The sequence below is a fragment of the Felis catus genome, chromosome D4 (genome assembly GCF_018350175.1).
Source record: "Felis catus isolate Fca126 chromosome D4, F.catus_Fca126_mat1.0, whole genome shotgun sequence".
NCBI lineage: Eukaryota > Metazoa > Chordata > Mammalia > Carnivora > Felidae > Felis > Felis catus.
Genome location: NC_058380.1, coordinates 50,780,591 through 50,807,960, shown reverse-complemented (window position 1 = coordinate 50,807,960; position 27,370 = coordinate 50,780,591). Strand labels below are relative to the sequence as shown.

Genomic DNA, 27,370 nt, shown 5'->3' with positions numbered 1-27,370 from the left:
AGTGCTGTGAGTACTTCTAGACAGGTAATGTCTAGAAGGAATGTGGTAAGGATGGTTGGGTGCCAAGTTAAAAGAGCCCAGATTTCTGATTCACTGTTTTTGAAAAGAGCTCACAAGGAGAACAGCCTGACCAAGAACATCTATCTGCATTGCATTCTATGAGAGCAAAAACTGAAGTTCTATTTTATGAGCCATGAGATGTCAATGTTCTGGTTATAGTGTCTAGCATTAATTATCCTGACTAGAACAACTTGCTTGTATCCACCAGGTAGAGTACTAAATAAATGCTTATTGAGTTTATGACATTTTTCATATTCTAATGCTTGCTAATTCCACTTTAATTCATTTCACGAGGTGACCAAGGCCCAAAGTAGTCTACCCAACATAAACCAAACATCAAAATCATCCCAAACCTTCTAAAATACAGCTTCAGAGATACCACACACAGAGATATTGAATCAGTAGGTTTTCAGATGGAGCCCAGAAATCTATACTTGTCATATAGAGAATCCCATGTGATTCTGAGGTACAGCAGCCAAGTTTGGAAAGCCTAGACTACAGCTTTACAATAGGAAAATAAGGACATACACCATGTCTTTCAGCACCAAGGACAATGGCTTTACCACAGAATACATTCTACATTCAATACAAGCTTGTAGTAGATTTGTTAACAGATGCAGGGGCTAACTCTGGCAAAATAATGAAGGCAACAATGATTTACACTGAAACAATTTTTCTTTCTCTTTTATTCTACAGGTGTCTAGAGCTCTGTGTTTCCTTTCTCCTATCTCCTATCAAAATCCACTCTATCAGGTGGGGGGGGGGGAGGGAGTGGATTCTTTCACTACTTCATACACTAAATAATAATATTGGTGTTGCTCAAACTATCTATGAAAAGGGGCCCACTGAAGCTAATACGTTCATAAAATGCAATAGAAACAAATTATGAGAAAATAAAATTTAAAAATCAAAGATATACAAAATACAAGTCCTAATTTTTTTTATTATTGGCTTCAAGAGACTTAAAATTACATTTCAAAATATAAAATCAAAGCAAATATAACACAGGAGAAAATAAGTATCATGGATTGGCCCAGTCTAAAGACTAAACTTTACTGAACACTACAAATTATTAAAAAGCAAAATCTTCTACTTGTGGACATTTCCATTTCCACTGACAAAATATGTACACTGCCTTTATTTTAGAAAGCCAGCCATTGGCTATCTACTGGTTTGGGATAGGGGTATTGAGACAGAGGTGTTTCCCAGGCCCTTCAGAAGTCAGGATAAAGACATCTAGGCCTGTGCTCAGGATTAGGGAGTTGGCTGGGGCATGGGAAGCAAGCATAGGTCCTGAGAGAAAACAGATCAGCAGCAAAATCTTAACAGAATTTTCACACTTTGGCTATGGTGAACTCCCAAGCTCCTCATTCGAAGCAATGTGGGTCCTGACTTGTACCTTTGCTTTCATTGAGCCAGCTGTGATATTAATATCCTGTTGTCAAAATTCTACTAACATGTGAAGGTACCAAACTTTTAAAATGTGGAAATTTTTTAAATGTAAAATTAAGCTAAGTGAAGTAATTTTGTTCAGTAGGGGACATATTTGCTATCATATGGGGAGAAAGTTAACAGGGAACTGAGATTGATAATACCAACAAGAAACAGAAACAATATTTTAAAATTAAATAAATGGGTCATTTAGGGACCAAATGACAGATTCTTAATAAAGACTATAGAATGCATTAAACATTAGACTGTATGGAGAGAATGTTTGTAACTTTAATATGACAATTTTACGTGATGAGAAAAACTATGGACTTTGATTTATTGTTTATTGGCACAGTTCTAGAATTATATTCCAGCATTCTGTCTCTGAGACCTTGGCCTTGAATTAAGTTGGTGACAGAGTAGAAATAGTACACATATTAGTACACTGTTCATTAAATTGTGGAATAGTTGACAATTTGCATTCCCTCCTGCTTCCCCCCCATTTTGGTGCCCTTGACACAGTTTGGAAGCCTCCTCATCTTATCCTCTACTTCAGGTCATCTGTTTGTCCCCATTCTCTCTAGGGTCTCCTTCCCTACCCCACCACTTTCCCTCCCTGCAATTTTGCAAGCTATCTCTATCCTCGTGATTTGGTTTCAGCTTGTAAAACTGTGTCTTTTCCATTATGCAATCAAACCAGAGAGCCTCTGCTTCACAGGTGGGTCTTGTGATCCGCAGACTCTTTGTGAGTCTTTGTCCAGTCTCTGTTAAGAAAGTAAAAAAGAACAATGGAAGCAATTATCCTATTGATTTCAGCTATAAATCCTATTTTGCCTGAGTTGTACGAATGATGAGTATTATGTGAAAATGCTGCTCTCTAGTGCAACAGAACTGCAAATAATGTACATCTATTTCTTATAATCCCATCCAACATATCCCAAAAGGTTCAAATCGAACAAAACAGAGGTAATATGGTAGCTGAATCATAACGTAAGTATGGAGAAGAAAAGGGAAATTCCAAGCATAAGGAAGCTGTAGTGGGAATAAGTGTGCTTAAGGAAATATTATTTTAGTTACTTAAACAGGGGTCACAGATAAGAGTATTACCAATCCATCAATAGACAATTACTTACAGCTTACTATACACTCAGGAATGAAGTGTGAAAACAGAAGTATCAACATGGGCTCCAACTTCAAAGAGTTGTTTGCAATTAGGTCCAGGTAAAAAGATAAGAAACACAAAAGTACATATTTGAGAGCTGGGGAATGTGGTACAGATTCAGTAGTCATATGCCACATTGAGCACTTGAAATGTGGTTAATCCAAATTGGGATATGCTGTAAGTATAAAATATAAACCAGATTTCTGAAGCTTAGAATGAAATAACATCTCATGAATAATCTCAACCTGATTGCATGTAGAAATGAAAATATTTTTAAAATAACAGATGAAATAAAATATATCATTAAAATTCATTTTACCTGTTTCTAGAAAATGTAAAATTACATATATGCCTGTATTTTATTTGTTAGAGAGCATGGCTTAAAAAACTGTATTTCAAAGAAATGGGAGCTTAGTAGAGAAGGGAATAATCTGGGTCCCCTAGAAGAAATGGCCCTTGAATAGGTTTTGCTGAACTTGGAGAGAGCAGAGAGAATAAAAGGTGTGTCAGATCTGGGAAATGGGTGATGGGATAAAAGAGAAGGTAAGAAAAGAAGAGAGAGAAGACCCAGTTTGGGGGCAGGGGTGGGGATTACAGAGAACACCCTGATGAGGATGGAAGAAGAACAAGATAGAGGGAGGGCAAAGAGACGGAGTTTTTAAGGCCAGCCAGAGGCTTAGAGTACCTCAGAAGTAAGGCACCCCTTGAAAGGGTTTGAGTAAGGGAATTTTTGGATGAAAGCTGAAATTAAAAAAGAAAACTCTAGCAGTGAGTTATTTAAACTCTCATCCTATTAGAAGGTTCTTATATCATTATTAAATTCAGATCCCCAAATAATAACACAAAACTAATACCACAAAAGCTCAGCCACCCAATTCAATATGAAATAACAACACATTCTCACATGTCCAATTAACCTTGCCCTTCAAAGTTTGGTGGTGGTGGTGGTGGTGGTGGTGGTGTGTGTGTGTGTGTGTGTGTGTGTGTGTAGTGTAAGTGAGAGAGAAAGAGAGAGAGAGATTTTCAAAGGCTATCACACACAGGTGCTGTGATCTCTAACAGGGAGGGCAATAAGAGAATGGAAAGTAAATAGGAGGCCTGGAAACGCTTTCAGATGATGCACCTGAATTAACAGTCCCTTCTTTCATTGTCTATAAAAGAAGCTGTCTTTTCCTGAAAGCCCTTGGAAATGATGAAGTGTTCATCGATAAACATCAATTCCCTTTAAATCATAATGTTTGCCAGTCTGTCTTCCCCTATCTCACTCTTTATGTTGGTCCAGAATGTGACTGTCACAACTATCTGGGTGAACAAGATTGTGAAATGTGGTCATAAAATACGCGATTATTTTTAAACTCATCTTTGTCACATTCTGATGCTCCACAAAACACCTTTCCCTGGGCTACGATTCATTTTAATTGATCCCATCAGCACCATATCTATATCCTGAGTGCCTTCACAATACCCTCTATTTCCAGAGAAGCCCATCAGGTTATGGGTTTGTTAGTAATAAAAATTACCAAGGAGCAGTCTGTGGACGATAAGAGCAATACAAATTCTAAGGAGAGGTAATAAGAGAAATAATGAGCATCCTTCTCACTCCTTGGAAGTGAACAATTCCGAGCTCCCCGAAGCAACACTTAACCTATTGTATTAAACAGTAATGGACAAACATTAAAAATGTTGATGTCAGCATTTAGAATCTGTTGACTTCAAAATGTCATTTAAAAGTTAAGTTCTCCTAAGTATTGTTTATCACGTTTCTTTCTACAGTGTTCTTTTCTTACTAGGACAGAGCCTTAAACCCCAGAAGAATAATTTTCCTCCTGTTTTAATGATTTGTTTACTGGTTCACTCCAGAGTGTGAGCTGGAAAAAAGGGAAGTGTCATAAAATCTTTTATGTACCAGGATTTTCCACGATGTCACATTGGTAGCACTTCCCATTGCCAAAACTATTTGCAGAGCTGGACAAATAAGCATCCAGCGAGCTGCTATGGGGACCTGATCGCTAACCAGAGCACAGGCTGCACACATTTCACCTTCTCCCAATCTTCTTGGGGTGTGTACCTGCTAATCCTTTATGATATATAAGAGAGCAAGGAAAGTGATAGAACAGCCCCAATGGCACAGACAGCTCTTTTTCTCTCTAAACAAGAAGAATTAGTTGGACTGAAAGGTGGGCTATTCTAGGGGAGTGAGAAAGAGGTGACAGAATCAGAAGGGCCTGAGAGGGCCATCATTTTAGACTATTTCAGGAAGGAAAATAAGTATAATGTGCTTGAAGTGACTTTGAAGCTCTCTTCTGAAGAAGTCCATGCTGAACTGGGGACACCTTGCAAGATGCAGATTCTGGAAAGCTAAGAAGACTTGGCAAAAAGGAGGCAGGAGTTAATGTTGTCAAATAGGGAGTACCAGTCTTCTGCCCTCCCATGTTTAGGGCATACAGCCAGCATTACTCAATCACAGCACTGCTATCACAACCCTTGTCAATAAAGGGATCCAGGCACGAACTACTGATAAATGGGCATTTGCACTTGAGGTGAACTCCATTTACCATACTGTTTGGACTTTAGGCTTAAAAGTGAAAGGAAACACCATTTTCCTTTGCAACTTGATTTATCCCATGTCACTTGGAGAAAGGCAGGCAGGCAAAGCTTCAGAGCAGAGCAAAGATAAGTTGATATACTAATACCAAAGACATAATTATTAAAAAAAAATTGTCAACTTCTGAGTCCCCACACTTAAAACATGCCAGGTATTCTAAGCGTCATTTCTAATCCCCATGATAACTCTTTTCAGGGGGCATTATTACTATTCCCACCAACCCCTCCTTTCTGTGGAGGAGACTGGGACTTGGAGAAGGGACCTTCCCCAAACCAGAGCACTCATAAGTAGCAGAGCTGAGATGAGAACTCTGATCCTCTGATCCCAAGTCCCAAATTTACTATTCTAAGCCATTTCACAAAGTGGGAAGTGGTTTTAGAGTTATGAACTTATGTAACATTTATCTTTTATATATAGGAAGTGATAGTAGATGTCTATTTATAGAAGTGATATAAAATCTTCCTTTAAAATACATTATATTTATGGGGCACCTGGGTGGCTCAGTCAGTTAAGTGTGTGACTCTTTTGTCTCGGGTCATGATCTCACAGTTCGTGAGTTCGAGTCCTGCACTGGGCTCAGCACTGACAGTGCAGAGCCTGCTTGGAATTCTCCCTCTCCCCTCTCTCTACCCCTACTCTGCTCATGCTCTATCTCAAAATTTTAAGTAAATTTTTTAAAAAATTAAATAACAAAATAAAATGAATTACATTTCAAAAACCAACACTGATTTAAAGAAAAATATAAGAAAGTTATCTCAGATATTTACAAGGATATGGCAAAAGGCACTATGTTAATACATCCATTTACTAGGAAGTCAAAGTAAAATGGCTTGAAATAGTGATTTTTACTGATCACTCCTTAAAGCTCACACAAAAGAGTACTCAAACCTGGATACACAGGGTGAACAAATAGCTTGCTGGCCTACTGGGCTTCCTCTTCTACACTCTTGGGAAACTCCTATGTTAATCAAGCACTCACAGCCTGGGAAGGAGTTTCTATTCTCAGTAAACTGAAGCTGCCATCAGGAAATTAAGAGGTATCTATTTTGCACTTTATTCCCTTAAGGTCAGGATCTGTGCTTTTAATAGTGACAATTAGCTAACATATATAATTAAGCCATGCAGGTGAATGAAGGGAAAGCAAGGGGAGGAACCCAGGAGCTAGTTTCCTTCTCCAGACATCTTACATAAACAGTACTCAAAGACTAACCCCCAAAGGTGATTTCTTAAAGTGTCAGGAAGGAAGTGCCGACAATAGGGCAAATGTTTTGAGGACAAGAAGAGTTTCTGTAGAACTCCTGAAATAACATGATGTACAAATGTCCTCATTACCTCCAAAGGGTAACCCATTCATAACTCCAGTAACAGCTCATGTTTGTCAATATAAATTTCCATAGTGACTTCCTAATTTTTTTTTCCATTTTGTTTATTTTGAGAGAAAACTCTTAACATCAAACCACCTCTGGCCAATATCATCCACTGATATCAGCAAATAGCACTAATATGACTCCTCAATTCTAATTCCCCCCCACATTTCAACATTTCTGAAATTAGATTATACCTTACACCTGAGTGACTATACATTCAGTGTGGTCTTTCTTTTTCCTTCCTCATCACATCTCCCACTTCATTTTCCCCTTGGCATTGAGTAAATATAATGTGTTAGTGGGAATTAGGCTCAGTCATAATTTTAGAAGTATGTCTAGACAAATTATAGACAAATATAAGCCTCTGTACATATTATTGGCTTTGAAGTCATTTCTTTTTTAAATTAAACACTAAAACACGTTGTTAGGGAAAATGCATTTGAACAAGAGACCAAGCTGGTAGAAAGAAAGAAAAAATTACATAATCAAAAGAATGCCACTATGTCCCAAAGGTTAGAGTCACCTTACTATCAAGAAAGTCTACAGCAGGGAGAACCACATAATTCACAAATTAAAATTTCCAGTACTCATTTATCTTTATTTTTAATAACTCCATTTGTGTTCATGTGTTAGATCACAAGGTCATGTGTTACTCTTCATCCTGGCTTCTCATGTAAACTACAAATAAGTTTTTATGATAATGATGTATGGGGTTAGCTATTTATCTTCCCGACAAAGAGATACCTACAAAGAAAAAATTGTTCTGCCTCTGAGATGGGATATCATTAAAGAAATGCTTTCCAGATGCTTTTATAAAAAAAAAAAAAAAAAAAAAAAAAAAGCTTAAAGAATATATGCAACATAAAATTTCAATGTAGGCAAAAAACTGTCAAAAAAAAAAACCAGTCAAAACAAAGGCTACTTTTGGTGGGAAGGGAGGGGATTGTGATAGAGAAGGGGCTTGAAGATTTCTTCTAGGCACAGGGAGACTGGCAATGTACTTTTTCTTGACCTGGATGGTGATTACACAGGTGTGTTTCCTTTTGATAATTCACTGAGCTGTGCCTTCTTCCATATATGTGCCATATTCTTCAAATGAAAAAGAAGTTTACAAAATAAATGCAACAGATACAGGATTTCCTATAATATATTATTTGTTGAGCAAAAAAAAGGGGGAGAGGATTTATTCTGCCTTCAGGTAAACTGAACTAGGGGCTTTAATATTACATTGACTACAGGGTAAATGTTGACACTAAGGACATTAATCTTGATGTTCTCCCAAGTCATTATCTGTTCCCTAGCATTATCAGAATAAAATATATCTCTATAGAAATAACAATTTCTGGTCAATCTCAAAGAGTAACACTAAGCATGGAAATCAGAAATATTGATCTTGTGTTGGTATAAAGATGTTTCTATTGAAGTGAAATCATTTCTGTAAAATTGTACACTTGCTGTTCTAACACACATAACTGGTCCTGGAATTGCACTGTTCAGGAGACACTCACAAGTGAAAATGACTTCTTTCAATAAGCAGGTTCCAACAGGATCGTTTTGGGGTGTGGATGCTAGATTCCTCTATCTCAGGTTACCCAGGTTACTGAGGACTGAGAGTGGCTCAGTAAGTACTAACTCTTCCTGCCCCCAGCACAAAACAGGAATGATTCCATGAATGGGCGCGGCTTTGGACAGGGGTGATGACAAAAGGATGGAGCACAAGAGGTCTTATGTCCCTGGGAACCAAAACTGGGAGCACCAAAAACATGTGTCTATTCTAACCACCAACAATATGTATGGGACATTAAATTGATTCACATGCCAAATTTGCTGGCTCCATCACTGACTTTGGGTGGTGTCTGTTACAGAGCAAACAAAGACATTGAGGGCCCAGTGTCTCTTCCCACTCCCAGCCTGACTCATGTTAGAGGGAAAGGGTTGGAATTTCCCCTGAAGGTTTTGCACTCCTGTTGAATAATGCCCCCGCAAAAGGTGCATCCATGTCCAAATCTCTAGAAGCTACGAAAGTCACTCTATTTGGAAAAAGGGTCTTTGCAGATGTAATTAAGGATCTTGAGAGGAGATTATCCTGGTTTATGGAAGTGGACCCTAAATTCAACGACAAATGTCCTTAGACAGAAGAAGAGAAGGAAAGGTGAGACTGGTGTGGCAGAGGCTGTAGTGACATGGCCGGGAGCCAAGGAAGCCAAGGAAGGCAAGGAATGCACCCAGCCACCTGAAGCTGGGGAAGACAAGAAAGGCCTCTCCCCTTGAGCCTTCGGAGGGAATAGAGCCCTGCATTCTGGGCTTCTGCCCTCCAGAACTATGAGGAAATAGCGTTCTGTTACTTTAAGTCATCCAGGTTGTGGTACTTTGTTATGGCATCCCTAGAAAACTAACCCAAATACGCACCTAGAGACGCTGCTTGTCAAGAAGCACACAATTCCCTCCTGAATGAAAAATACTCATCCTTTGGTAACTTGCAGGCATTCAGTGTTTCTCTGGGTGGCAAGTGGTAGAATATCTTCCCAGAGGAACCCAAGAGACAGGGTGTACCAGGGACAAGTCACCGCCCCCGCTCTCCTCGTGCATGGATGCCTCTGATGGACAGGGTGTGAGTGCACGCTTGCACTTTTTTATGTCTAAACTATTTCACTGGATGAATCATTATGCAAGTCTGATCAATTCAAATACCCAAGAGTAGATGATAACTGTTTTCTGGCTGGTGAAAGGAGCCTAGCTATTACTGGCAGTTACCAAGTAATGTCTTTCAACTCAGTTTTACTGAAAAAAATAATTAGTTATCAGGAATTAGGTGCTTTCGGCATCTGCATCGTTCTTACTCACTTATCTCAGGCAACACCTGCAGGCTCTTCCCTGTTTCTCTGTTCACTCAGCTCATTCTGGTCCTTATCACTCATAGAAACTTCTGCATCTGCTAGGTACCTGGAAAGGTTAAGCCTGTATCTCTCCTCTCTCCCTGCTTGACTGGGCCCATGCCTTTCCCATCCCCTCCTCAACACTGCCTGAGTCCCACTCATCTCCCTTACCCTAGTTCACAGCATAAAACCTTTTCAAAAAGATACAGAAGCAGCAGGTAAATACAAATGCAAACAATGAGATATCACTTTACATACATCAGAATAGCTACTATCCAAAAAAAAAAAAAAAAAAAAAAACCCAGAAAATAACAAGCATTGGCAAAAATACAGAGAAACTGGAACCCTTGTCCACTATTGGTGGGAATGTACAATGATGCAGACACAGCAGAATACAAAAAAAAAAAAATTTGAAAATAGAATTACCATATGATCCAGCAATTTTCTGGGGATATACCCAGGAGAATTGAAAGCAAGGTCTCAAAGAGATCTTTAAGCCATGTTCATAGCAGCATTGTTCACAACAGCCCAAAGGAGGAGGCAGCACAATGTCCATCAGTGAATGAATGGATAAACAATGTATGGTTTACACATACAATGGAGTACTATTCAGCCTTCAAAAGGAAACAAATTCTACATGCTACAACATACATGAACCTTGAGAAGTGACTAAGTGCTAAATGAAATAAGCCAGTCATAAAAAGGCAAATACGGTATGATTCCACTTACACGAGGTATCTAGAGTAATTAATAGAAACAGAAGGTAGAACGATGGTTGCTAGGGCTGGGAAGAATGTCAAGTGGGGAGCTGTGGTTTGATGTGTACAGAGTTTCAGTTGCACAAAATGAAAAGATTCTGGAGATTGGTTGCACAGCAATATGAATATACTCAATGATACTGAATTGTACACTTAACAGTGGTAAATTTTGTTATGAGTATTTTACCACAAATAAAAATTAAAAGAGATATAAAATATTTCAATTAGATAATAATACAACCACCTACCCAGACTTGGAGCTCTTCTCCCACTGTCTATATCCCTATCCCTTCCACCTTCCAAAGTTGGTGTGCATCTGGGTCAAGCATTATTTCTCTACTTTTACTTTCCTTCTACTTACCCCCAATCGATATGTAGTATCATCCTGATACATCTCAAAAACACAATGTTGCCTGGAAAACAGCAAGTTGCAAAATACCACTAATGTAAATGTTAAAGGCACACAAACACAAAAGGTAACTTTGAGAAGAAGTGACTGTCCCCACACCTACAGACTAGACACTACTAGAGTGAACTTTCCTCAGACTTAACTTTCTAAAACATTTGAAACAATCTGCCTGCTTCTTGATGAGCAGTGTCTGTACCTCACATTCAAGGTCCTATTTTTGTTCCCTTGCCTACTTGGTCAGATCGCTCACTGGATGCCCCTCCCATTCAGCCTGGCTAAGACCTCAGTCTTTCCAGTTATGGCTTCACCTCCTGGGCAACACCGTCATAGACAACTTATCATAGATTCAATACCTAGCCCTGGGATCCTCCTGCCTGTGTGTTCATTGCCACACATGCCCCTACCAGATCCCAATGGGTGGGCCTCAGAAACTTCAGTGATTAACAGATGATGTTGAAAATATGCATTTTTATTTTAGGTTTATGTTAAGATTGGCTTTATGCATTATGGAAATACCTGAACAATTAAACTATCAAAGAAAAAAATCGAATCAAACACTGACGCCGAGACACAAAGCTGAGTGTTTGAGCCCTTTTTATGGCAAGAAACTAGCAAGTTATCTGGTCATAAACACTTTACTTTTTCATATTCATCCTCAAGTCCATGTGTGACTTGGATGACCCACTCCCAGGGGTGGAAAAATTATTTCACTTTTGTATAGAAAAGATCTTCGGTTTTTAATGAAGGCTTCATGGTCCAGTAATCTGACCTAAAACTCAGAAAGCCAGAAAGATGTGTGACAAGCTTAAATGCTTTCGCTCTTTACTTTTCTGCATAAGGTAAGTAATTTTTATAAGAGACTACGGTGCACTCTGTATATCGGCATTTTTGGTTTTGCAGTTGAACTACATGAATGCAACGGCATTGGTAAGCAAAAGCAGGGCTGATGTGGTTTTATAAGTGTCTAACAAATCCATCATTTTTCTCCCAAGTGTCCTTATTTCCCTTACATAGATCTCAGACAATGTAGTTCACTGTCTTCAGAAACTATGAAGACCTCTGACTTTATAATCTTACACCTGAATCAAAACTCTGCTCCAACACTCTTTAGGAATGGGCCCTAAGCAAACTGCTTTACTTCTCTGAGGCTTGATGTCTCACGGGTATAATGAGGTTAATAAAAGCCACCTGACACGGACTGACCACATTAGCGGTAACCTAGCTGAAGCATGTAGCACAGTGTCAGGCATATCATATCATGACCAAGGTTTAACACAACTTTTTTGACACCATTTCATGAAGATCAAATAAAGGTTAAGGATAAATGCAAAGAATCTGTTAATTTGGTTTTTGTTGCTTTTGTGCGTGTTCATTGGTTTGTTCCTGTTGTGGCTGATTTGATCAGTTGTTTCTCTAAATTAGTGAAATCAATCTACTGGTTTGGCTATTAACGTGAATCACAGCCATTTACAATTAATCCATATTTACAGTATCGCGATGGAAAAAAATTCCTTTCTTCCCTCTAGGTTCTGTGGCTGACCTAATAATTAAATTGACATAGGACAGATTACCAGGGGAAAAACAAATTTAATTTCATATGTACCGGAGCCACAAAGATATGAGACCCAAGGGCAAGTCAGGCCGTTGAGGAGGCTTATACGCCATCCTAAGCTGGGAAATCAGGTAGGGGCCTGGGACTTCAAAAGGGAGAAGGGTATTCACAGAACAGCAAGAAGAGCAGGTGTTTGGTAACTGATGTTTGCCTTGCCATCTCGAGAGGTCATTCAGATAAAAAGCTATCTCTGGTAATAGCTCTTTCTAGGCCAGACCCCCTATCTAAATTCTTTTAGGTAGTTAAGGGAGAAGTAAAGGTTTTTCTTAAGTCTGCTCAGTCTTGATGGACTTCAGTTCAAGATAATCCTCATATGAAAGTGGTGGATTTGGGGGTGGCAATACCTGCTCCCCTTCAATGGATTACTACTAGATAACTTTCTAGGGAAAAAAAAAGATGGCAGCTGGATCCCCAGTTCACACATACACCAGGATAAACTCCAAATGGATCAAACACTTATAATGAAACAAGAAAGAACTACAAGAAATATGGAGAATTTTTTATAAACTTAGAGTAGAGAAGGCCTTTCCAACTATGACTCACAATTAAGGTGTCATAAAACAAAAAAAGATCAACCAAACAACTAAAAAAAAAAATACCAAAGCAAAAACAAAAACAAAAACCATGTGGCAAAATCAAAAGACAAATATAATACTAGAAAATTAATTGCAACTCATTCTCCAAAGGGCTAATCTCCATAGTTGTAATAAATTGCTAGAAATAAAAAAAAAACCCACAGACCAATAATCCAGTAGAAAAAACTGGGCAAAATATAAATCAGGGGGAACAAGGAAATACAAATGATCCTGGGGAAACATATTAAAAGATTTCAGTTGTAATCACAATAAAAGGCAATTCAAATAAAAACAAAGCAACAATATAGCACACCAAGTTACAATATTTTACCTATCACATCCTCAAATATCCAAGCTCAGTTAAACATCTGACTGGCGAATTTGTGGGAAATAGGGACTCTTCATTCACTATCGGGGGAGTGAAATAATACAACACCTACAGAGGGAAAACTGGGAATCTATTTAAAAATTTAATTGCATTTATTCTAGCAACCCTACTTCTGGGGATTTATCTTAAGGATATACCTGTGCACTTAGAAAATCATGTACATTATTCACTTTGTAGTAAAATTGTTTGTAAAAGCATGACCTGGAAGCAATTCATACAGCCATCTAAAGGTGACTGGTTATATAACTATCATTCAGCCACAGAATGGAACATTCTGCAGCTCTTACATGAGGAAGACCTCTGTATACTGACATGGAAGAAAAACAGATGGTTGAATGAAAAAATACAAAACTGGCCACAGAGTATGAGAATTTTGTCTAAGAAAGGAAGGTGATATGGATACATATGTATATTTTCCTGCATTTTCATAATGAGATACCAGATGAACACAAAAAAATGAATAGAAGAAAGTGGTTTCCTACAAAGGGCAGGAGGAACAGAGCAGATGAGGACTAGGGTGGAGCAAGATTTGCCAGTGTATTAATTTTAACATCATTTGGATTTTTTAACATGTGAATATGTTATCTATTCATAAGATTAATCTTGATTTATTGACTGATTACCTGCTACATAGAAAGCCTGGTGAGTGGCACTACAGTCACACTTTCAAACCAGCTAGCATGAATATTTGTAAGCATCTATGTGCTAGACATGACACACTCATGGGAGGTTGGGGAGGAAGAGAACTCATGGTTTATAAATTACATGCGAGTAAAGGTCCCATCCTTGACTTTGTACTGCTTTTCCTCAGGGCCTACCATGGATATCATCTGAGGTGACACAAAACATATATAAGGATAACTATCAACAGTACGGAACAGTGCTAAACAAATACCAGAGGAAAAATGTTCTAGACCAGAAGAGGGAAAAGTCCCAGTGGCCGAACTGGTCCAGAAAGGCTTCAGAGGAAGAAAAACTTGAAGTGGGCCTTGTGTATCATATAAATTAAATCTTTCTCACAAAAGTTCTTCAGTACAAAAAGTTTTTTTCAGAACCGTTCTGATTATGTTGATTTTCCTGAAGCAGGTGAGAGAGGAGCAAGGAGATAGGAAGCACATGCCCCATCATTTCCACTCAGTTCTCAAAAAAGTGAGTAACATTGCAAACTTAGCTTTTCCTGGTCATGTCAGTCCTTCCTCAAAACGAGATTAGTACACGGAAATGAGAGTTGGATTGCAAGTCACAATTGTAAAAATCTCACTTCTTCATTTTACTCCTTTCCAATTGAAAAGTTTCCATCATCTCAGGGAAGCTTTTCTCCTTGACAGCTTTCACAGACACTGTCTCTGAATGGGTTGGCCAGAATCAAGAGAGGAATCTTAAGTTTCCATTCCTGTCCTACACCTACAAAGTGGTTTTACTTTGTAAATGCTCTTCAAGCTGCAGCAATTAAAAGAGGGAATGCCACCTTGAAGGAGTCATTTGTCCAGACTCTCAGGATCATACTGTCCATCTGTTACCTGAATGGCCTCTTTGGCACAGCTTAGCTCACCCCTGAATGCCTCCCAGGAGAGGAACTCTCTACCAATGTCATCTTGATGCAACTCTGTCAGGAAGTTCTTATGCTGAGATGGAAAAACTCTCCTTTCTTCAACCGGCTGGTTCTACTGCTAGCCCCAGAACCCTACAGACAAGACAGATTCATCTCACAGGAGTTAAACTAGGCACGCCAGAAGAATCACCCCTCTTACATTAGCCTGGAGTCAGCATATTGAGGTGGCATAGGGAAGGGCAGTAAATAAAGTCTTGTTGTAGGGTCACCTGGGTGGCTCAGTCGGTTAAGCATCCGACTTTAGCTCAGGTCATAATCTCACAGTTCGTGAGTCCAAGCCCCGCATGGGGTTCTGTGCTGACAGCTCAGAGCCTGAAACTTGGTTCAGATTCTGTGTCTCTCTGCCATCCCCTACTTGCACACTGTCTCTCTCTCTAAAAATAACTAAACATTAAAGAATTTTTAAAAGGGGAACCTGGGTGGCTCAGTCGGTTAAGCATCCGACTTTAGCTCAGGTCATGATTTCACTGTTCATGGGTTCAAGACCCTGTCTGTGCTGACAGCTCAGAGCCTGAAGCGTGCTTCGGATTCTGTGTCTCCCTCTCTCTCTCTGCCCCTCTCCTGCTTGTATTCTGTCTCTGTCTCTCAAAAATAAATAAATGTTCAAAAAAATTTTTTTAATTAAAAAAATAATAATAATGTCTTGTTGCTGTTGTTCCTGTATGGTTCTAAACAAACCTGTATCAGGTATGCATTTAAGTTAATTAGGTAACAATATTTTGATTAATTGCAAAATAGGGTATTTTGAATGTACTAGTCATCTAGTTGACCAAATTCACTTGAAAAATAATGTTTTCAGAAGTGTATCTTAAACATGTAAAATAAGTAGAATAAATGTCTTCCGAGCACACACTCCCAAATATTTCAGTAGTCTCCCGTTAGTTTAGGTCCAAGGTACTCAAGGAAACAATTCAGAAGTGATAATCAACAGACAAGCCGCCTTCTCTTCCACCAAGGTAACGGCCACATAGAAATGAGGTCTTTGAACACATTCCTGGAGAAGAAGACTTATTTTGAATAAAGTGCTATCAGCTAAGTTAGTAATACCCCAAGCAAGTTTTATGGCTCTCTAAGGAAAGAATTAGCCTACTCATTTGGGAATTTAGTGGTGTTTGGAATGCAGAAAGTGACAAGGAGGTTGGAAATGGATTGGCTTTGGGGCTTGTTCTGCTATATAAATAATAATGAACCTTTTCCGACATGAAGTAATATGAAATGAAAAAAATAAAATAAAATCTGTCCCTAGAGTATAAAATTACCTCATAACCCAATTTGCATTTCTCTACTCCAAGCATATTTTCTGGGAGTTCTACTTAGAGAAAGCTGCTGAATGATAATTAATTTTAACAAGCACTTGGCACACAGAGCTGGACAATACACAGGCTGCCTGCCCTAGAGCGAGTAGGAATTTGAACTCTACTTTTTAATGGTGGGTTTTTTTTTTTTCCACAATGACAATATTTAGGCATGAAAATGATCAGGACTTCAACTTTATTTTGTTCTTTCTTTTTTTTCTTCATTTGGATTTGTCATCCATTTAATTCAACTTAAATGCACAAGCAGTTTGTAAACACTGTTAAGAAATGTGGGAGATAATTGGATCATGGTGCAGCAACACCAGAAGGGCATTAGGTATTTGCTACTCATCAAAGAGACCATTCATTTTTCTTTTCTTTTTCCCCCTGTGTTCAGAAAAGAAGGAAAAAAAAGTGCACATCTCCTGACTTATAACTTATAGTTCATTGGTGAAAAAAGTGCTTTAGAATGAGATCTTTATGTCATTTCCCATGCAGTATTTTCATTCTTTCCTGAAGCACTATTTGGTAAAAGCAAGTGATAGTCTTGAGATGTGATCATCAATGTTCCAGCACTATTTCTCGTTTATACCCCTGCACGTGGGATACTGGCAAGCAAATAAGGAGTCGTTTCTGAAGAGGATATTAATTTTGAGAGAACTAACACTATGATTTGATAGTAATAACTTACCTCTCATCTATCCATCTAGCCTACTGTTCTATACTAAATTACACGTGTCTACAGGTTTATAATGTATGTGAAAAATTGCAAAATCTTAATTTTGACAGAAAAGACATTCTTTAATTTCCCAGGCAAGCTACTAAAAAGATGAATATCTCTCTATGTATTTTCAGATGAAAAATAATGACATACTAATCCATCCCTTCTTACGGTTTTAAAAACAGACTCACTACCTGTGACTCCGTTCCTTGCTCTCAACAAAGGGAACTAATTAACCTTCATGATTAACAACTCATCAAATTCCATTGCTTCTATAAAGGCAGTATTTTTTATCTTTCATAATTACATTTAAACTCATAATTAGTGCCATGGATAAAACTGTAGGTTAAAAATAATGTCTGAATTTCTTAACCTCTTCCTTTGGAAGTTCATGAAATGTTTACCTAGAAATCTTGACGCTTAAGTGGTCTGTTATTTTCGTCACCTACAAACACAATAATGTTCAAATTAAGCTTTTCCTTATCAGGATCCCTTGATCTTGTGCCATATTTGGAGCTTAGCAAAATTCTGCAAAGTCAAATCTATGTATAGATTAAAAGAATTTTCTTAATTTATTCTTGATTCTGACGGGAACTTTCTTAAATTGCACTCAATATTTACTGAGAATCTAATACAATCAAGGCACTATGCCTAGAAACAAGGGGAAGACAAAGGTGAATAAGAAAAGGTCTCCGCCCTCAGGAAGATTTCAATCTGGTGAGGACATAGATTATATTCATTTTACATTGTTAGTTATAGATCTGCCCCAAACTAAAGGTATGACCTTGAGAAAGGCCTTCTTGTTCTTGCCTTCTCAATCTCTTCAACTATAAACTAGGGATCAGGCTTAGATTTATTCTAGAAACACCAACTGAGCATCTACCATGGGATAATAGTGGCTAACCCCAATGAGCAATTACCATGGGGCAGGTTGCAGGGTAAACATTTTATGTGTATTATCTCATTTAATCTTCAAAGCAATCCCAGTTTTCAAGGGGAGGAAATTGAGGCTCAAAGATGTTAAGTGACTTGCCCAAAGATACAAAGTAGCTAAGCCAGGATTCAAACCTAGGCTAGCCTGACTTCAAAGCTGATGATGCCTTTAAACAGTATATTGTGTTTTTGCCACTATCTTTAATGGTTTCTAATTTCTTTACTGTTAACTTTTTTATTTTAATTTCACTGTCGTTAACATACAGTGTTATGTTTCAGTTTCAGTTGTGCAATATAGTGATTCAACAATTCTATACATTACTCAGTACTCATCATGATAAATGTGCAAATAGTGTCTAATTTCAATATTATATGATCATTATTTGCCCTAAAATTGTAAAATGTAAATACAAAGAGTTTGATTTTAATATTAATAGCAAGAGGAGTGGAGGTTGAGGGTGCATAACTGAATGTCACATTGATTCCAACCAAGGAAATCCAAGGAGACTTCCTGGAGGAGGCAACATGTGGCTGAATTTCCTCTCACACACACACACAGAATGAACTGGAGCAGTAAGGGCATTCCAGGCCAGTGTATTATGTGAGTGGTCACAAAGCTGTAAAGGCTCATGGATCTGCAAGCAACTAGTAGAAAGGGAGTAAGAATGAGGCCTTGAAAATTCAGCAGGGACAGACTGTGGAGAGCCTTTAGTCATGCTAAGCACCCTGAACACTATGGGAAATAGGGAGCAACTGAAAGTTGTGCATGAGAGTGAAATGACTGATACCTTTTTGTTTTGAGTTTATTTCTTTGGTTTGTTGTTTTCAAATATTTACACCCAATAAGAACAGTTAGCATAACTGCCAAACACAAAATGAACATCCAAAACTAGTGATACTAAACACTAGCAACAAAATATTTAAAATGTCATTTTCAGGGGCACCTGGGTGGCTCAGTCGGTTAAGTATCCAACTCTTGATTTTGGCTCAGGCCATGATCTCACAGTGGCAAGATTGGGCTCTGTGCTGGGCATAAGGCCTGCTTAAGACTTTCTTTCTCTCTCTTTCTCTCTCTCTCTCTCTCTGTCTCTCCCTCTCCTCTTCCCCCACTCGCTCACTCTCTCTCTAAAAAAAAAAGTAAATAAAAAAGTAAAATGTCATTTCCAGAAGAAAAAATTTTAATACCAACACAAAATATAACTTGGGAAAAATGTCAAAAAATATGTGAAGCATCTTTTCCATGAAACTTATATAAACTCATTAAAGAATATATGAGGAGTTGTAAGTAGAGCGATACGCCATGCTTATAAATGTAAGGACAATAAATTGACCTATAAGTTCAGAGGCCAGTCATTACAGTCATATGGAAAACAAAGGGTCAAGTTTGTCAAGAAAATTTTGAAGAAGAAAAAGAGTAGATGTTAAAACTTCACAGATGTCTGATTAAGAGGTACAAATTTCCACTTATAAAACAAATAAGTCACGGAGATGAAAAGTACAGCGGAGGGAACATGGTCAACAATATTGTAATAACTCTGTAAAGCGACAGATGGTGACTGCATTTATCGTGGTCAGCAATGAGTAATACATACAATTGTCCAATCACTATGTTGTACTCCTAAAACTAATATAGCATTGTATGCCAACTGGACTTCAATTAAAAAAAAAAAAAAGATGTCAAAACATTTTAAAACTAAGTGACCTGAGATTGCTCCCAAGGACAGTTATTGTTTTGTTTCTTTTTTGTGCTAACAAAATTGAGTGGGAAAGGAGGTAGGAAAGATGACATTGATGACAAAAAAGACATGAACTCTGGAGCGCCTGGGTGGCTCTGTAGGTTAAGCATCTGACTTTGACTCAGGTCATGATCTTGTGGTTCGTGGGTCTGAGACATGCATCGGGCTCTGTGCTGACAGCTCAGAGCCTGGAGCCTGCTTCAGATTTTGTCTCTGTTCCTCCCCTACTCATGCTCTGTGTGTCTCTCTCTCTCAAAAAATGAGTAAATGTTAAAAAAAAATTAAGAACAAAAAAACGACATGAGCTCCTCACCCACTTCAAATCAAAGTGATCCTGAACCTGAAACACTATCACTCTGGCCCTTGAATAAGGACAAAGGCCATTTTCAAAAGAAGCCCTTGCCTCACAGGAGCCTGGCCTAAGGATAACAATTCTAAGTAGTAGGAATCAAGTTTCAGTTAGCCAGCTGGCATTTATATCTGATATGTACCAAAAACAAAGGAGTCATAAGATGAAATTGTAAGCCCACCTATGGGCCTGGGTCATACAGCCTGTGACAAAGTTGAGAGGCAGAAGCCACACATGAAACAACTAAAGAACTTACTTAAAAGCAACATACGAGTAAGCGTAGTGAAGTACAAGCATAAATGAAAAAAATGCTGAGAGCTGCAAGTGGGGGTTCCGACAGGCAGATGGACTCAGGGAGACATTCTGAAATGGGCCTGGGAAGGGTGTGACTATAGAAGGAGTCACTGCCACTTATCTGCCACTACTCCACTGTGACTCAGGCATTACAGGACAGCACCAAAACTATCCCCCTGCACTATCCACTGCATCTAAATTCTGTGAATTATGACAAACTTACCAAGATATAACTTCAAAATCTGTCTTCCTCTACAAGAAATTGGCTAATGATCTTGTCTAAGATTTTTTTAAATGTTTATTTTTGACAGAGAAAGTGCAAGTGGGGGAGGGGCAGAGAGGGAGACACAGAATCTGAAGCAGGCTCCAGGCTCTGAGCTGTGGGCACAGAACCCTACATGGGGCTCAAACCCACCAACTGTGAGATCATGACCTGAGCAAGAGTCAGATGCTTAATCAACTGAGCCACCCGGGGGTACCTTATCTAAGATTTAAGAAATCAGTAGGCTTGTCTTCCAACTTGTTCTCTTTCTTGTTATGGGTTCTATGATGCTGCAATTAACTAGGAATTTCTTCTCCCTGGGGACTCTTTATTTTGGGTCTTAGATCTTCCACAACTGTTGCTTGTGAGGTGCAGAGCACCAGCATGGAAGGAACAGAGGTTAGTACCTCATGGAGGATGTGATTCTTCTCAATGAGAAGTTTATCATTTATACAATGGTGAATCCCAGAAGGACATGAAAATACACATGGGATCCTAATGTTCTCTCACAGGGGTGTTGCCTACAATGTGCATCATTAGAGCCGTTGTGGACCCATTAGAGCTTTCTAAACCATTTATATCACACTAGATCACAGAACTAACTTAATAGATCGTAACTGGAAGTACCTCGGCTGGGTGCTGGCTCATTTATATTGCAACCAAAAGGCAATGCACCATAAAGTACATATTGATAAGTCTGCAATGAATAAGGCAACCACATAAAATCTCATTACTTAAAAGAAATTAAACTCACTGTGGTTTATATAGCAATATTCCTCATCCATGTCGACATCAGATAGGTCCCATGCCAGTCACAGTTAAATCTAATTTGCTGTAATCCTGGTAAATGGGAGGTAATCAACAAATCCTCAGCTCCCGCTCCAAAGCAGCACATAAGACATTTCTGAAATACATTAGTAAAGAGAGGATGGGGAGGCTTCCTGCCAATAACTGACATTTGTTATGTACCAATATTCCCTGGGTTCTGATACTCTATTTATTGGAATTATAAATATGTACACAGTTTAAGAGATTTACAAGTCATTTCTTATTTCTTCTGTTATCCTTGCATGATTACTAAAACCAAAATTGAAGCCACCCTTGTTTGAATGTGCTATTCTAAATTCTTAGCTTACTTGATCTCAGGTGAGCCTCACAACAACCTGGTGAGAAATTATTCTGCTTGCCATTTTGTAGCTAAGGAAACTGAGGTAAGAGAAGGTACATACCTCAAAAAACAAACAAACAAAAGAAAGAGAGAGAGGGAGAAGTTACATGCTGCCCAGTCTCACAACTGATCAAAGGCAAAGACGGAATTTATACCAGGTCTGATTCTCGAGCCCAACCTCTTAACCATCTGCTTCACTGCTCTCCTAGTTGAGCCTTTTTGTATGATTGCTAATTAATTACACGTGGATAGGAGGATAGCTCAAAATTTCTAAACAGGATCTTGGAATATTAGTCGAATTGGAAATGGAGGACTAAGTCTCTTACTTGAAGAAACATTTCAATAACAAAACGTATTTTCACTAGATGGCTGAGTTATTTGGGGTGGTTTATTTGGGCTGATTGACAGAGTCTGGAGGAAATAAGGGTTAAAGCCAGATTCCCAAGCCATCCTTTGGTTCTGCTAATATGGATCACATTACTATGTATTTAGTATCATTTTCTCTTTGGTTCCCTGAAGAAGGGATGGATGCTAGGATATCTGTCCTCCTATTTTACACCTTCCAATGTAAAATTTTACACCATACAAGTACTATGGATCACAATACTAAGTCACAACTACCTTCTCCCTCTTGAGTTTTTTGCTCTAATCCACTGAAAGACATTGACTAAGGAGCACAGTACCGAACACACAATCGGAACTAAATGAATGGTACTTATTTGGTGCTATGATATAAGCATACAGCACTGACTGGGTAAGGGATCTAATTCTGCAAAGGGTGTTAAGTTTGAGGGAGTCATTTGTGTATTTATTCCTTCTTTTCTTCCTCAATGATACAGATGTGCTGTATGCTTTTTAAAATTTTTTTTAATATTTATTTATTTTTGACAGAGAGAGAGAGAGAGAGAGAGAGAGAGAGAGAGAGCGAGCGAGCACGAGTGGGGCACAGAATCCAAAGCAGGCTCCAGGCTCTGAGCTGTCAGCACAGAGTCCGACGCGGGGCTCAAACTCACAGGCCGTGAGATCATAACCTCAGCCCAAGTCGGACGCTCAACCGACTGAGCCACCCCAGGCGCCTCTGTGCTGTACGCTTTTTAAAGATGAAAAATGTTAAGTGCTGTTCCTCTGTACCATGGATATATACACCTGCATACCAAAGGCTAATCAACTCGAGGTTTAGAAACAAATCATACGGGCACATCAAATAGAATGGTGAAGTATATTATCGAAGGCTAAAAAACCCCAACTTCTCCACGTTGCGTAGCTAGCAAAAATGACGTTTAAAAGTGTGAAAATCAAGCTTAAGAAAATGCTTGTACGTAAGGAAGACAAAACTGTGGTGACTAGGTTTTGCGGGAAAAGGAAATTACCTAATCAGACTTGAAGTGAAGTTACAGCACACTTAATAGTGTCATAAGAAGAAAATAAATCCATTAATTCAGCACACTTATTGAGCGCCCACTACCTGTCAAAGCACAAACCATTCACAACTACCAACTCTGCTTTCTCGGATCTAAGCAGCTTTCCTCACTAATGACACCACTATCTCGGCTAACACCTTACCCCCCATTTTCACCGAACGCGTCATCGAACAAAGGGATGGAACAAATGGAGCCCGCCCTCTTCCACATGCCTCCCGCCTTCACGTAAATGCAAATCGAAAACTTCAAGACGCACCTACGGTGTCCCACGAGGAAAACGAAATTAAGCAGCGACTTCTTCCGCCCACGTAAAAGATGGCGTTTGAAGCGTCAACCGTCCCCGCTGCCCGGTTTCTTCCCTTCGGGGGCGGGGTCCAGAGAGATCAGGAGGTGTGTGCTTCGGAGGTGTGTGCTTTTGTTTTCCTCATCCTTTCTCCCCTCCGCTTACTTTCACAATATTCGCTGAAGATGACGAGCGAAAGATTGGGTAAACTCTACTCAGAGGAGCACCAGGCGGGAAACAAGTGCGGCGTGAAGGGGTTTTCGGGGCCGGAACGCGAGCGAGGAGCCGGGCCCTGGGGCGGGGCCCTGGGGCGGGGCCGGGGGCGGGGCGGGGCGGAGGCCGGGCTGCGGTTGCGGTCCCTGCGCCCGCGGCGGCTGAGTTGCTGGTGGGGGCGAGTGGGTGAGTGAGAAGCCGGCGGGCCGGCGATTGTTTGGGGTCGGGGTCCTGGGACCGTGCGGGGGCGGTCGCGGCGGCACCTATCCTCCGGGCTTGGTTGGTCCTCCCTGACCGAAACCCGACATCAGGTTTTCCAGCTGGTGACTAGTGGAGTTGCCTCCATCCGGGCCCCCGCCTTCCCGGCAGCGGCGGCAGGGAGACCAGGGCTGCAGACCGGGCCTCTAGCCGGCTTTCCAGCCCGCAGCTCCCGAGCCGTCCCCTTTCAGGAATCCTATGTGAGACCCAGAGGGGCCCGCCGCACCACCTGCACCGCAGGTTCGAGGGAAAGGCGCCTCTGGCACTGAGAGGCCTGGTCCTGGGGAAGGCCAGGGGCGGGTGGTGCGCGGTGAACCCCGAGTCGGGGTTCGAGAGGAGATAACTGCGGGGTGGGATCGTGGCCCGGGTTATACCACATAGCTACCCAATTCGAATCGAAGTTTCTAGAGATTGCTGATGCCTTGTAAATTTGGGGAGCGATTCTAGACTGGGCTGTGCTCCCACTGTATGGGTCATGACTTGCTTCACAGCTCCGAGGTTACACAGACTTACTTAAAGGAAGTGACCTTTGACTTGAGCATCACTTGGCTGATGGTATCTTTTGCAGAAAGAAGTGCCCTGATTACATGACTATTGTGCCCACACGGGGTCTGAGTCACCCCGTGAACTCACCAGTCTTCTGTATTCAGCAGAGGGAGGTCATGAACTTGCCCAAGAGAGATGGCCCTTTGAGAAACACTGGAGATTGCTAGCTGGGCTCTAGCAAAGTAACAGCCTGGTTGTGGCCAGTGGATAATTTTCGATTCCGACTGTTCCCATCCCTCACCTGTGATGCAAAGCAAGGGGACACAACACGTATGGCATTACTTTTCATTTGTACTTTTAACTTGAAAAATACTGATACCATCTTTCTCAGGCTTAAGGAAACTTTTAACATAATGGGAAGAAATCTCACAGAAGCTAGAGTATATTATATGAAAGTGTAATAATACAGAGTCAGAATACTTGGAATACGATGGTGTTATGTGATGCAGATACCTTTGGCCAGCACCTTCCCCAAACCCTGCTGCTTTGCGAAAGCCCTCAATTAGTTGGAAAATCACCTGGTGATGTCTGCTTTTTATACATCCAAAACAAAAATGAGAGAAATTCTAGACAACGTTGCTGATGGTGCACTAAGCCAGCACTAACCTGCTCCAGGAAACAGTGCATTGGAGCTAAAGATTTTTTTTTTCCCCTCTTTATAAAGTTGATAAAATAGTCTCTTTATTTGGCTCTGTTAGCAGTCCAAAATTTGCTTTGGGAGGGAAAGAAGTTAAAAAAACAAAAAAAAAACCCACAAAAAACAATGAAGACTCCTGTCTTTCAAGCCTGCCCGAGGGCCCTATGGTAATTAAGTAGTTCTAAGGAGCTGTGTGGGTTAGGCTTCCTATTATGTGAGAAACTTGGATCTGTCAGAGATAGCCTGATAGTGATATCCTAAACTTCATTTCCGAGTCTCGCCCGATAAAAATTTAGAAAGTGTTGCCCACAGTCTGGTGTTAACAAACAATTCTCTGTCATTAAAGCTGGCCTGAGCATCATCTGTTTTAGGAAGTGGGCTGGTTAAGGATCCTGCTTCTTTTCGGGCTGGGAGAAAATAAACTGAAAGCATGGTCACAAGAAATGTGAGCCTTATAATGGCACAGTTCTGATTTACAACAGCAGTGGGCCAGCCAACTTTGTAAATACCGGTGAGAGAAGAGACGGCTGATTTTTAGCAAAAGTTTAAGAAAAAGCAAAGCTTCAAACCTACTACTCTGCCAGAAGTTTTACAGATGGTAATTAATATAATCTTTATGCCTGCATATGTTGGATGATTTTCAGTAAGTATATTGGTACATCCTCATGAACCCTATTCTTTGTTTACAGGAGTGGCAAGCCACCGTGTCACCCAATTTGGATCCTGGCTTCCCTCAAAAGACTCTTATGGCTATTGCTTGATTACCTTCTGGAGTAGCCAACTACATATAGATACATAGATAAAAGACTATTGGTTTTGGCCTGATTTTTTGCAGCCACCTTTATATATTTGGATTTTCCTTACCAAGGATGATGACTTTAAGTGTTAGTAAAAGTATTTTTACAGCTCTCCTAACTTTTCTTCTCTGTAACATTTCATTTCTCAAAATTATTAATTTTGACAGGATTTTAACCTAAACAATTCAGCATGGACCTGTCCTTTCTTTTCTTTCTAATGAGATTAGCAATGAGACTAAATGTAATTAATGGTCTGTGATAGTTGAATTTTCACAGTCTGGTAAAAATCTCCCCATCCCCATAATCCAACCAGATTTTGCTCTAGGGCTCAGTTCGGTTTTAGGAAATGCTTCTATTTTCAACGTAATGATGAAATGTTTGAGGTAAAGGTTTGTTCTTATGATAATTCATCTTTTTAAAAAAAATTTTTTTTAAGGTTTATTTATTTTGGGGAGAGTGTGAGAGGGGGAGGAGCAGAGAGAGGAGGGGGGAAGACACAGAATCTGAAGCAGGCTCCAGGCTCTGAGCTGTCAGCACAGACAGGGTCTTGAACCCATGAACGTGGGATCATGACCTGCACCGAAGTCAGATGCTTAACGGACTGAGCCCGGGGTTCACATGCCCCAAATATTCACCTTTTTTATTCAAAACAGAAGAACAAAAGAAAAATGTTACAATACAATTTTGTGGCTATGTGTTAATCCATCTCCTTGGCCTCCAGTTTGTTGTTACTAATGATGACAAATAACATCATTACAGTTTTAATTCAAATTACATTCCTGTATTCTGTCATTGTAAACTGTTGAAATTGTATCCAAAACAGTAGATATTGTAAATAAACTAGACAGTGTATGTCCAGTATAGTCTTTTGAGACTATTAAGTTGATATGACACATTAAAAAGTAAACATTGCCTAAATGAATTACGGAACTAAAAGATACATACATAAACTGCCTATTTGTTAAATCATTTCTACACATGCATACAATAAAGTGTTTTTGCAAAGATCCGTATACCTATCCTTGACATGCATGATAAAAATGCTCGTCTAATACTCTAAAAATAGAAGCTACTGCTTTTCAACAGTGTCTGAACTCTTGACAAGATGCAGATAAAATTCTTTAAGTAAATGAATTGTAGTTACAGATCAAATGTACCTCCCAAAGCAGTCCTGCAATCAAAGATAGGTATATCATAACTAACCTATTAATTGCTGTCCTTTATCATTATGATGAACACATTCCACAATTTTAGACTTGCTTAAATGGTTCTTTTGGTTTAAATGGTTTCTTATGGTTCTTTTCATTTTGGGTCTTTAAATATATGCATTCAATTGTTTTTAAAGATTTTGTTTTTAGGGGCGCCTGGGTGGCTCAGTTGGTTGGGCAACTGACGTCGGCTCAGGTTATGATCTCACAGATCGTGAGTTCGAGCCCCACATCGGGCTCTGTGCTGACAGCTCAGAGCCTGGAGCCTACTTCGCATTCTGTGCCTCCCCCTCTCTCTACCGCTCCCCTGCTCACGCTCTGTGTCTCTCTGTCTCTCAATAATAAATGTTAAAAAAAAAAAAAATTTTGTTTTTAAGTAATTTCTTTACCTGGG

At 39.6% G+C, this 27,370-nt stretch overlaps 1 protein-coding gene and 1 long non-coding RNA gene across 9 annotated transcripts in view; one reads left to right on the top strand and one right to left on the bottom strand.

The window, feature by feature from the left end:
- Positions 1-983: 983 nt before the first annotated feature.
- LOC109493837 lies at positions 984-23,430 on the bottom strand. Its single transcript, XR_002148281.3, has 3 exons — positions 23,291-23,430; positions 21,200-21,349; positions 984-2,255 (listed from the first exon to the last, which is right to left on the bottom strand). It is a non-coding gene; the product is annotated as an uncharacterized LOC109493837 (long non-coding RNA).
- The window catches only part of CD4H9orf72 (chromosome D4 C9orf72 homolog), a 27,525-nt gene continuing 23,466 nt past the window's right edge, over positions 23,312-27,370 (top strand). The window contains exons 1-2 of one of the 8 annotated variants that reach the window (XM_045042862.1): positions 23,312-23,439; positions 25,661-25,855. The gene's annotated coding sequence lies outside the window, so the exon portion shown is untranslated. Of the gene's footprint in view, positions 23,440-23,642; positions 23,717-24,101; positions 24,605-24,647; positions 25,570-25,660; positions 25,856-25,886; positions 26,152-27,370 lie in introns of those variants that run through there. The other 7 variants (XM_023242375.2, XM_023242377.2, XM_023242376.2 and 4 more) reach the window with 7 other exon arrangements.